The 13,600-nt window shown below is 32.5% G+C and overlaps 1 pseudogene; it reads left to right on the top strand.

Moving 5' to 3' along the window:
* Positions 1-5,735, top strand: part of LOC127704203 (alpha-1,3-mannosyl-glycoprotein 4-beta-N-acetylglucosaminyltransferase C-like) — a 111,206-nt pseudogene extending 105,471 nt beyond the window's left edge.
* Positions 5,736-13,600: the final 7,865 nt, after the last annotated feature.

Genomic DNA, 13,600 nt, shown 5'->3' on the forward strand with positions numbered 1-13,600 from the left:
TTCAAACTCAAAATTGGGTGTAGATAATCTTCTTTGACACTCGGTCACAAAGGTCTCTTCTTTGATGAATGGACGTATTTCATAGAAGTTTGGTAAAATTTGTATTTTAACATTTTGTGGTAAAAATTCTTTTTAGGAGGAATTTAGCAACAAAAAACCCAACCCTCCCAAAATAAAATGAACACATGGTGAACACATATGTAGCAAACTTTAGAACTGATTGATAGTATGATGATTCCGGTGTGCACAACACGTGTTCTCAAACAACCATCTGCATTAATCGAAACTAAAAGTTTAGGAATCAAAATACTTAAACTTTTGTGATTTTCAAAACCAATTGGGCTTGCTGAAGTACGATCTAAACTGCTTTAAGTCAGCTTTGCCGTAGAAGGCTGCAACCTTAGATTTAGTACACTACCAAATATACAAAAAACTGAAAAAATTATGAAAAACAAGAATATGTTTGCATATGTAGTTGTAGTTGTCGTTTTTTGATGTGGTTCATAAGTGTTTCTCGTTTCTCGTTTTTTATATAGATTATACCATTGTTTCCCGTTTGAATGGTTTTACACCGTTAGCTTGCCATTCGGTGTGAGCCAGGGCTCCGTGTTGAAGACCGTACTTTGACCTACAATGGTTTACTTCTATAAATTTTGACTTGGATGGAGAGTTGTCTCATTGGCACTCATACCACATCTTCTTATATCTATAGAACACCATACCGATTCGCACTATCATATATGTCCATTTTCAGCTTACCGTGAAAACGGAATCAAAATCATAATATCAATAACTTTTAAAAATCACCTCACAATGATGTACTATCTTACGCGGGCATAAAATTCAATGATTGTGAAATGCAACTTTAAAACGAAAAACCAAGAACCACGTATTTTTTTTCTCTCGCGTGTAATGTCTTTAAATATGTTGTTGACGATTTGCGCTACTGTAGTTTTAGAGTTGTGGAACTTTGTTCATGTATTCTACATTCAAGTTTGTTTAAACCAAATCTTATCGGTTTAAAAGATATATTAAGTTAGACTTCAGAAAACATTTTGTTGTATTGATAATGTGAAAAAGACACCTTTTACCAGTAATTTTCCCAATACACATTCTTGCATGTGTCATATATGTATAAAATGAATTAAGAATAGAATATTTATTGTTCCAATTAAGGGCCCTTGATAGGCAGTACACAAAAAAATTAGCTATGATTTCGTAAAAAGCAAATTAACAAAAATACTGAACTCCAAGGAAAATTCAAACAGTTTCACATTGTATATTTATTACGGCTGAATTCATATAAAAAAGTAAGTTCCTTTTTATAGAAAAGGCTAGTTTACGATTGATTAGGTAGGCGCTTTATACTCTCAAAAAGCTCTGTTTTAGATATTCAAGAACATGGAAAATAAGATTAATTGTTTAATGTTAGATTGATTGATTGATTGATGTTTACGTCACTTTCAACACTCTTGTGCTATTTCGTGGCGGTCAGTTTTTATTGGTGGAGGAAGCCGGAGTTCCCGGAGAGAACCACCGACCTTCGGTAGGAAAACTGACAATCCTAGTCAATTAAGATTGGAGTCGAGTGCACCTGCCCCGTGCGGGATTCGAACTCACAACCTCAGTGTTGACTGGCTAGTGATACAGTAGTTCGACTACTTAGACCACTAGGCCACCGAAGCCCCATTTAGTGTTAGAAAATTAGCTTGCTTGTTAAGTAAACTACGATAATATCCTTAGTACATTCTTTAAACAGTTACCACGCATAGAGTATTTCATGGTTAACAATTCAGCCTATGGTTTAAAACGTGAACCGTTTAATGATATGTACTTTCCATATTCCTCTTTTCCCAGATTGAAAGACCAGAATATTCTTATTTGCAGTGACAAGCGACTGTGAGCTTTTATGAACGTTGAAACATTATTTTTGTGTGTGTACATTTTCCAAGTTCGTAATAAAAAAAACTGTATGTTTGTCTGTTCCAGGTTATCTAACAATAGGGATACCTACTGTAAAAAAACGATTAAATGGTGACCACTACATTTACACAACTCTAAACTCTCTTATATCTAACACCGATGAAGGTAGAATTCAGGATGTTGTTATTGTGATTTTCATGGCAGACCCTGACGAATCTTGGAATAATGAAAGTGCAAAACAGATATATGATGAATTTAAGCCTCATTTTGATAGCGGTTTCATGCAGATAATAAAAGCAACTTCACATATTTACCCAGACTTTTCAGATTTGCTGAAAACAAAACAGGATTCCGCAGAAAGGGTCCATTGGAGATCAAAACAAAATATTGATTTCGCCTTTTTAATGCTGTTATTGTCAGAATCTTAGTACATATTATATACAATTAGAAGACGACGTTCTGATCGCCTCTAATTTCGTTAAAGATATCGAAAGTTTTGTTTTGAATCGTATAAACCACTGGATATGTTTGGAATTTTCGTATCTTGGATTTATTGGTAAAATGTTTCATTCAAGTGATTTACGAGTGATTTCATCAGTGTTGTTAACGTATTTCAGTGAAACACCATGTGATCTTTTACTAGGAGGAATAATAAAATTCTTAGGACAAAATTCTCCTATTTATTCACCTGTTAGTTTATTCCAACATATGGTAAAATTTCGTCCCTCCGGAATAAAATGATGCCTTCGATAGACCGATTTTTCAAAGATAAAGGATCAAACATTCTTCTAATTATGAAGCTACCAAAAGGCGATCATCCCGATGCAAAGTTTGTAACTAATATGAAAGTCATACCCGGTTTTCCACCGGAAAATGTGAATTAAAATAATTTATATTTTTTTGCTTCATACCCTAGTAGTAAACAGTATTTTAGAATAAGTTTTACAAAAAATTTGAATATGTCACGATTAGTTATTTCTACGGGTGAAAATATCAATAAAACGGATTTTTCAGAGCATGGCGTATTGAAGGTTGGTTTTAATAATAAACAAAGTATTTGCAATGATTTGAAAGAAATTGGTCGTTTCGTTGAAGGTGAATTCGATTCTTTATTACAAGGAATAGCCATACCAGAAAATATAAAATGCTTGCAGATAGAAGCTAAAAAGGGACAAAAACGGTGGTTGATAATAAGAGAGATAGAAATGTTCCAAAATAAAATATGAAATATATTTTGTCTGCATTTTGATATAAACGCCTCTGAAAGAATTTGACAGAAAAAAACAAGCTTTAACATACTGTTTCTTCCTGTTAGTGAGATGAAGAAACTATGTTATTTGATATCATTGATTTTTGGGGTTGCCCATATTCACAAAGAGGATATTGCATGAAACATTTGAGATATTCGTATCTAATCCGGAACACCTTTCAATGCACAAACAAGGGTTGAGATCCCACAAAACATGTTTAACCCCGCTTCATCTTGTGCCCTTGTACTAAGTCTGGAACCTCTAGCCTTTGTTAGTCTTGTGTTTTAGTCCCCTACCGACGAAGTCGAAGGGGACTTTAGGTTTGCACTCCGTCTGTCTGTCCATCCGTCTGTCCGGCAAATCAGTTTTCCACACTTTTTTTCTTCGTGCTTAGAGGTATTGATTTGATATTTGGTATATTGTTTTATCATGACAAGTTACAGATCACGTTCCAATTTTGTTCCGGTCTGATGATTTTGTGCATAGTAATGGTCCTTGGACTTGGAAAATTCACTCAAATAATCAGTTTTCCACACTTTTTTCCGTCATGCTTAAAGATATTGATTTGATAATTGGTATATAGTTTAATCATGACAAGTTACAGATCAAGTTCAAATTTTGTTCCGTTTGGATGATTTTGTGCAGAGTCATGGTCCTTGGACTTCGAAAATTCACTTAAATAATCAGTTTTCCACACTTTTTTTCGTCATGCTTGAAGATATTGACTTGATATTTGTTATATAGTTTACACCATGACAAGTTATAGATCAAGCATAGATATAATAGCCTATGGCTATTATATCTATGAATCAAGTTAGCATTTTGTTTCAGTATAATGAATTTTCAACTGGTTGGGGACTATGTATTGCCATGCAATACTCTCAGAATGCTTGTTTTTTTTTGCGTGAACCCCCCGCTTATATATTGGCGAGTTTTGGAAGTGTCTATGGGCCACTCGATATCCTCGGAATCAAGATTTTCGGAACGTCTCTAAATTTTTCGATCATTTGTACAGGTATAGTTATTTATGTCTTTGATACGGTCGCTCTATGGATAGGCTACCACGTGGCATTGTATATTTCAACAATCAAATTTCAATTGTAGATTGGAAAGTAAAACAATAAAGATTAGGTTGCATTCAAAAAATCATTTATATGTTAGAAACTATTTGCCTTCTGACAAAACATATGTGTGTTTTAATAATTTGAATGTTTATTAAATATCAAGTATAATGATAATGCAATTATATAATTCATTATTTGAGACGGTCCCTCTACTCGTTGTGTGTGTAGTATTTAATACAGCGTGCTGCTGTGCATTGTTACAATAAACCTGGGAATAGTTTATTGATATATTATGACCCAGAATAAACTGATTATTTCTGAACTTTTATCATTTGATAATTTGTATTTCAATCATAGCATGAGAAAATGTCGGAAAGCATGAAGAAAATTAAGAAAACGATATTTCTGTTAAAATATTTATCTATTTTCGGAATCACAGTGGTCGGAAAGCAGAAAGATAATCAACCAAAATGAATTTTTCGTAAAAAAAATATCTAATTTCATTAATAGATAATACCATACTTCTGAAAATAATATATTCTTCAAAACCAAGTTTCCCTGTAGAATGTTTGATTCGATTTAAGTAAAATCAGGAAATCCTTAACATTTGAGATGTTTTATGAGACCTAAATAAGTCTCTATATATGTGGGCTCAATGAATTGCATGCCACAGGTTTTCACCTCACATAGAAATTTGACTTAAAATTCATCTTTATACAAATGTACAACATCTACCATGAGTACAGACAGCTTCAACAATGAGTTGAGAATATGAAGGCATCAATGGAGGAAACAAAATATAAAGATATGATAGATAAAATAAATGCATCCAGAGTATAAAGCAAACTGAGTGCTTAAATTTATATTGCGCTTGGTTTGTGCAATTTGCATAGGACATCCGGTTTGTTAAAATTGGAATTTGCAAAAGGGTAATCATCGGAAAAAAATGATATACATTCCCAAGTAATAAATAAAATAGTCGAGCTTTAAAATTGATATTCAAATAGTAGCTGTATATATACACTTTCAGCTGACTTGTGATTGTACACACAATTGCATATTTTTAATAAAGGTGTTTAACATCATCATTGTCTTATTCTATTCACAGTCAATTATTTCATTCCAAAAGCAAACAAAAATTCAGCAACAATCTTTTGGTGACCCGGCAGTCAGCGGTCTTAGGTTCACGTATTGCTTTTCTTTTTTTAAAGAAAGCAACTTGTTTAAATTTTGGTTCATTCTTGTGTTTTGGAGTTAAGTGTGGCGTCCATTTCGCTGAACTAGTATACATAAAAAATAAAAATACCGAACTCCAAGGAAAACTCAAAACGGAAAATCCCTCATCAAATGGCAAAATTAAAAGCTCAAATACATCAAACGAATGGAAACAACTGTCATACTCCTGACTTGGTACTGGCATTTCCTTATGTAGAAAATGGTGGATTAAACCAGGTTGCATAGCTAGCTAAACCTCTCACTTGTATGAATGTCCATTAAAAAAAGCGCAAATGTCCAATGAAAGAGCGCAACTGTCCCGCATAGACAGTCGCATAGAATTCCATTATATTGACAATAATTTGTAAGTTAAACAAACAGACATAATAGGTAAAAATGTCAAAAATTGGGGTACAGCAGTCAACATTGTGTTATAATCTTAATCACTATAAAATTAAACAACTATGCCAACAAAGAAAAATAAAATGACATATAGACACTCTATAGACAAAGCACATAAGCAAAAATGAAAGACAAGAATACAAAAAATGAGCATAGAACAATAACACAATGGCGGGATGTATAAATACCGAGCCACGCCAAAATGATAAATTACAAAAAATGGACTTCACAGTAAAGGTTAAAAATAAACAAAGACAAACAAAAAGAACACTATAACACATAATTAAGATGATAAACAACGTCAATACCTAGAATCTATACTTCTAGACCATCATGTATTATTTGTGAAGTTGATACGGAATATTTATCGTTGTATCTTTTGATCTGTATTTAAGACCCATTGGTGGCTGTTTTATGCTCTTTGGTCGGGTAGTTGTCTCTTCGACACATTCCTTGTTTCCATTCTCTATTCTAAACATAACTTTCTTGGTTGAAAGTGTGTTGCTAAACGTCTACTAGCAAGTATTCCGTGCATATATGTATATATATATTAAAGACGAGATAAACATCAAACAATTACAAATATATTTTGTTCAAAACATCAGAGTGGGGTTCCTGTTGCTCAGTCTTTAGTTTTCTATGTTGTGTTTTGTGTACTGATGATGTCTGTTGGTAATTTTCTTTTTTAGACATGGCAATGAGCTTGAATGTCCCTTTTGTATCTTTTGCCTCTCTCTGATTTCGTAATGCTCATATCTTCGACGAGTAAGCGAGTGCTGAAAGATTTGCAGTATAATCAGATTGCGATAAACGTCCTGGTCGGTCGTTGTCAAGGATTAAGGATTATAAAAAATGCAGATAATTTGATCAAAGCGTCTAGACTTCATCAACTAAATGTACCATCTACAACATTCATCTGCAAAACTTAGAATTTATCATTTTAAGATATTGAATTCGCTCTGACATGTAATTCGTCTAATTCAAGCAGATTGTATGAAATCTACACATAATTGCAAAAAATCATGGGATATTGCCGGATCACTGAAAAAGCACAACTTGTGAAATCATCTGTAACTTCCGGTATTGGTCCTTCTGACGATATTATCTAATCATCTGATGAATTTATAATTACCGTAGGTCGAAAGTTTTTATCTTCAAACAGTTCAAGGGAAAACAGGACACCGAAGTTTAGTTCGAACAAAATTATGCCATCTAAAAGGTGACCTAAGAAACCCTTAATTCTTGCTGAATTGTAATGCTGAAATACATGTTCAAATATTTAGTTCATATATCAGCAAAACTTAACCAAACCATGGGATGAAGACGTACTACTTGTTGTTTTTTTTTTTTTTTTTACATCCAATGGAAAATATTTCACGCATATTCAGGACGAAAACAAACAAGCTGTTGACTAATGATATCCCGCCAAACAGGAATTTAATAATCGCTGTGTGTGTGTCTTAAAAATTAATATTTTACGGTGTCATATATATTTATACTGAACAAAATTTTATAATTACCCGCAAGAGTGCGATATAAGTCACATCATTACAATTCCTCGAGTTGCAACAATGCCTTGTGGTTAGTAGCTTACAATTAAAATAAATGCAGCTTACATTGTAAGTTTATCCTTTCGATTGCAATTACTGTTTTTTAACGAGTACCTGTAAACACAATTTAACAAGAGAGATTTATACACTGGACGAACCGACAGAACATTCAAAAGATAGAGGAAAATGTAGTTTATCACAGCGTATAAATTAACAATAGGTTCTGTAAAGATTGTGGACCGGAATGAAGGGTGGGAAATGAATACTGCCTCCAAAAAGACATATTAACATTGAGACATAAACATGCCATAATAATAGCTTACTTATTAGAGGTTAATTATTAAGTCCTACAGATTGAGTTGCACGCAATAAGAAGCATAGGCCTTTATAATAGAACAACCAATCATATATTGGAAATCCGAAAAAAGACTAGTATGCCGTACTTAATGCATAGTAAGCATATTTTACTTAACTTAAATGCTTAAAATTAAACAGGTCTTCACTTGAAAGGATGCGGATGTCCTCTTTTATAATTTTCCGGATTAAAGATAAAGATTATTTCTGTTACAATAAATTAGAAAATGTGTATCATGAGTTGCAGAGTAAACACTTCTGAGGGACTGAAACTTCGGTATATTGTATCTGCCTATATGGTATCTGACTTTTTCAATTACAAGTTTGTGTTGAAACTAATTTGGTTACATCAGAGACGTATAATAAATTGTATTATATGTGTTTGTTTAAACATATCTGATCAAAATTATTTACACTGACTAAAGATTTTTCTAATGACAAATACAAATAATTTTATTAACTAATCACAGTGCCCGTATTAGAGCAGAATAATTGCAGTTTAATTATGACTACAAGACAAAACATATATGAAAAGAACTAGACCAATAGTTGATCCTTGTGGTACACATTTAAACATCAGATCCCATTCACTGTAAAAATTTCCAATCATAATACATTGTTTCCTGTTTTCTAAATAACTTTGTAATAATTTTAGAGAATTTCTTGACAGACCATATGCTTCCAATTTTAGGAAAAGAAAATTTTGCGGTAAACAATCAAATGCTTAAAATTAGGTATATTCATCAGAATTGCAGCAATATATTTGTTGTCGTCCAGAGCTTTTTTCAAGTCTTCTAATATCTTTAAAAGTGATGTTTGTCAATCAAAACCAGACCTAAATGCCGAAAGAAGAGGATGAAAATATTTATCGAAAAATGTCATTAATTGATCATGTATTATTGGTCTTCCATAAATTTTGAAAATACAAGGTAGCACACTTACAGATCTATAATTGTCTTTATTTAGAAAGTTGTTCTTTTTAAACAGTGGGGATGCCTGAGTAGCTTTGGGATTATCTGGGAAAATTGAACTTTCAATTGATTTATTAACTACAATTCTAATATGATAGGATATTACTGGTTGTGCCATTTTTATCATTTTTGGTGAACTAGTGTCGTATCCTGTAGCTTTTCCTATATTCAATCTATTTATTAGTTTACTCACAAACTCTTCTGTTACAGTTTTAAATGTTAGTCATTATAATCGTTTTTGTTTATGTTTTTTTTCTTCAATTTTTATTATATTTGGTTGATTTTTATTTCTATTTTAATGTTTTGTCTCCTATTATCTTTAGCAACATTTATGACAAAAATTTCTGATAGCTCTTTATTATCACTGAGAAATTGTATCATTTTCATATAAAATTGTGTTATTGTTTGATTCAATGCTTTCATTTAATAAAGAAAAACGTTAGAAAAATAATAAAAAAGCTCCGAAAATTGCTGAAAATGTTCTGTGTGCATACTGAGAGGTCTTTTAAAACCTAGAACGATTGGTCAACTTCTATTTTTCCTAATCAAAGGGGTTGTATTTTTTATTAAATTGAAAATTCATGTAGGGTTGCGTTTCTGTTGGTACTTGGTCTATATATATATATATATATATATATATATATATATATATACATCAAAAATGTGTACAAAACAACAACAATATTAAAAAAAGGAAACATTAAATATAAGCATCTATAAATATTTCTAATAACAGATATCTTTCATCGTTATGATTATGATGATGTAAAATGAATCATATCAACCTATTCTGATTTAACCATAGCAATCTTTACAGTTATACAATTAAAAACCTAACAACGCTTGCATAATTCTTAGATTTCAAAAATGACGTAGGTTTTAGTATTTACAACAGAGACTGCAGAGAAAACAGTTTTATTACATTTTCCCAGCATTAGGTTTGCCTTTTGTGTACCCAAGGCAGGCGAAGGAAGTCAACTTAGGAGCGCTGTGATTGAATGTAAGGTACAATATATTTTTTTTATTTATCTATGAATAACTATAGTGTGTATATTTACAATATAAATTTTGAAACCCATTGAAATATTTTCTAGAGAATTATTCGAAAAGATTTCCAAACTTTCATAAAATTAGTGTAAAATGACGGTGGGCATAAATAACATAAACAAGCTCCGTTGGAAGTTGGTCATTATACTGTTTGACTTCAATTTTTAAACCAGAATAATAAAGTACTAACACCACACATAACTGTTTTGTCAGGTTTTTATTATAAAAAGTGGTAAATTTAGAAAATGTTAGTATTGTCGCCTATGGCAGAATAAATACTACTGTTTTCCCTACATAGATATGCTATTAAAAAGAATAGTAATGTGCAATATGAACTGGTACAATCCTAAAATTTCACAGGTGGCGAAAGTTAAGTTATTACAACAGAGACTGCATAGAAATACATTCCTAATGAATATCATTGATCGATTTGAGCTGGTATAATACTAAAATTTCAAATTTGACGAAGGTAAAGTAATTACAACATAGTCCGAGATTACTCTGACGTCCAACGGTTGTTTTGCCAGACAAGCTGGGGCCGTGAGACCGTTGGACGTCAGAGTAATCTCGGACTAAATAACTCCAGAGAACTTCTGAGAATACTAGAATGTTAATGTCTAATCTGTCCAATTTCGGTTTCGGTATAAATGTTTGTCTAGGAAACCTCTAGAACACTGTAGAAGGGAAACTCCTAGGAAACTATAGAACGGAAACTTCTAGAATATGGTAGAATTTAAAATACACATCGTAGATTATGATCATTCTGGAATCATCATGTAACTCAAATAGAAAGTTCTAATAAGTCCATCAGTATCTACGATTGTTCCAGTGGTTTCTAAACTGCACAGGTATAACATTATTTTGTAAACTACTATAAGGCCATACAAAATAAATTAAGTCAAGAAAAATAAATTTAATAATTACTACATCATAACAAAGTACTTTTGTTCAATATAAATAAGAAGATGTGGTATGAGTGCCAATGAGACAACTCTCCATCCAAGTCACAAGGTATAAAAAGTTAACAATTATAGGTCAAAGTACGGCCTTCACGGAGCCTTGGCTTACACCGAACAGCAAGCTATAAAGGGTCCCAACATGACTAGTGTAAAACAATTCAAACAGGAAAACCAACGGTCTAATCTATATAAAAAACGAGAAACGAGAAACACATATGAACCACACTAAAAAACGACAACCACTGAACAACAGGATCCTGACCAGGACAGGTGCATAAAAATGCAGCGGGTTTAAACGTTTTAACAGGCGCCAACCTTCACCCTAACATGAGACAGCGGTGTAACATTACAACATAAAAAGACACACTATAAAATATCAATTGAAATGGCTTAACTCGATCTAAAACGTTAAATCACAAAAATACTGAACTCCGAGGAAAATTCAAAACGGAAAGTCCCTAATCAAAAGGCAAAATCAAAAGCACAAACACATCAAACGAATGGACAACAACTGTCATATTCCTTACCTAGTACAGGCATTTTCTTATGTAGAAACTGGATTGAACCTGGTTTTATAGCGCTAAACTTCTCACATGCATGACAGTCACATCAAATTCTATTATATTGACATCGATGTGTGAATAAAACAAACAGACATAATAGGTAAAAATGTCAAAATAGGGGTACAGCATGCAGTCAACACCGTGTCACAATCGTAATCACAACAAAAACAAACAAATATTTAACAAAGAAGCACAAAAAAGCATATATCACATTTAGCAACCTCGTTCATTGCTTACTTATTTTTGTGTTTTATTTATGTATGCCAAATCAACCCATAAAGGATCGAGGGATTTTAAGCACTGGGACCAAATCGTAATTTTAACATTAACTCTGGCGTAGAATCGCGTGTTTGACGTCAGAATGTAAACATCACACAGGTAGAGACATAAAACAATTTTGTCGTTCAAAGTATGCAAAAATTATAATAGAACAATAACACAATGGCGGGATGTTTAAAGTACAGAGACACGTCATATGTATCAAAGAAACATAAAAAGTCACACGGACAAAGCACACAAGTAGAAATGAAAAATAATACAAACAACACAATGACGGGATGCATAAGTACAGAGGCACGTTAAATGTATATCACCAAAAAACAGAACAAACAGTAAAAGTAATATAAATAAAGACAAATAAAAGAACACTTTAACACGTTATTAAGATGATAAACAGCATCAGTACGCAGAATCTATACTTCAAGACTGTCATGTATTATTTGTGAAGTTGATACGGAATATTTATCAACAAGGTCTTGTTACCTACCGATGAACTTTTTTAGAAAAAGGAAGAGACGTTCTTTGACATACCCCTGGTTCATCAACTTTTTGCTCAGACACTGGTGACGTTTTACAAAGTCTGAGTAGGAGCTGCAAGCTCTTGCATACCGAATAAGTTGGGAAATGTATATCCCGTATGCAGGTGAAGTTCGTATATTGCTACTAAGGTGGAGGAAATTGATAATTATAAAATTAAAATCGTCTCGTTTGTCATAGATTCTGGTACTGAGATGACTGTGTATGTCAAATTCGAGGCATAAGTCTAAAAATGAGGCGGAGGAATCCGTGTCTGTTGTTTCTTTACTTTCTAGTTCCGGGGGATATATTAATGGAACCCAATCAGAAAAGTTCGGATTGTTAATGGAAATAACATCATCAATATATCTCAAAGTGAAATTAAATAATCTGGCTTCTTTGATCTTCTTGTTTTTGACAAGTGTCTGAAGGAACTCCGATTCATATGAAAATAACTTAAGAGGAGGTCGGCAAAGAGAGGCGCACAGTTCGTTATCATAGGAATGCCGACAATTTGTTGAAAAAAGTCTACCTCCAAATTCTACAAAAATGTTGTCGATAAGAAACTCCAGCATACTGATCACTTGTTCCTCTGTGTAGCATGTTTTACCCTATTAACACAATATGCCTTATGGTATCCCAAAGTAATAAATTTATAGCGTATACTACCACTGTTATGTTGAAAGGCATTGTGGATTATTTCTTTTAGGCGATTTTTCAAATTCTCATGAGGTATGGTGCTATACAGGGTTGAAAAATCAAATGTTTTGATAGAACTAATTTCAGAAAAAGACCGAGATTTAAAATTATCCAGAAGTTCCAAAAGACATTTAAAGAAAAACAAGTAAACATACACTGAACGAATTAGTTTCATCTATAACACAATATAAATAAAATATTAAAACGTAGGTGCCTACATGTATATAACATAGATCTTTCAGGTAGTAATAAAAAAAATGTAGGGAGAGTGTCAATAAGACAACTCTTACCTGGGACAAAATGGCGTTAAATAAAACAACGTACACAGGTAAATTTAAATATAATAATTTTGTTGTTAAGAGTACGGAAGTAAACATTTTTTACAAAATTAATAAAATTTGTTGTTCGGAGTACGAATACAGAAGTGAAAATTTATCGTCATACTAAATACTTATCACAGGTGGTGCATATTAAAAATAGTGAGACGTTATACCACACAAAATAAGTAAACACTGAATTACAGAAATGCATTACAAATCGTGTCAACTGGTCAAATTAACACGAAAGTACAATTTGAGAGTATTCGCAGTTACTAAAAGCTGGTTAAAAGCCAAAAACAATGAACAATAAAAAATCATGCATAAGAGACTAAAATCAATTAAACACAGGTATTTAGTGTTTTAACGCTATGGACGGTCAAAGAAGACATGACTTGTCTTAAATGGGCAACCTCATTTTCAACTACACGAACATTATCACAAACCGAATTTAAATATGTCTGCATGATACTGCAGCTAGAAACTCACAA

This window comes from Mytilus californianus, unplaced genomic scaffold, assembly GCF_021869535.1.
Source record: "Mytilus californianus isolate M0D057914Y unplaced genomic scaffold, xbMytCali1.0.p SCAF_6, whole genome shotgun sequence".
Taxonomy (NCBI): domain Eukaryota; kingdom Metazoa; phylum Mollusca; class Bivalvia; order Mytilida; family Mytilidae; genus Mytilus; species Mytilus californianus.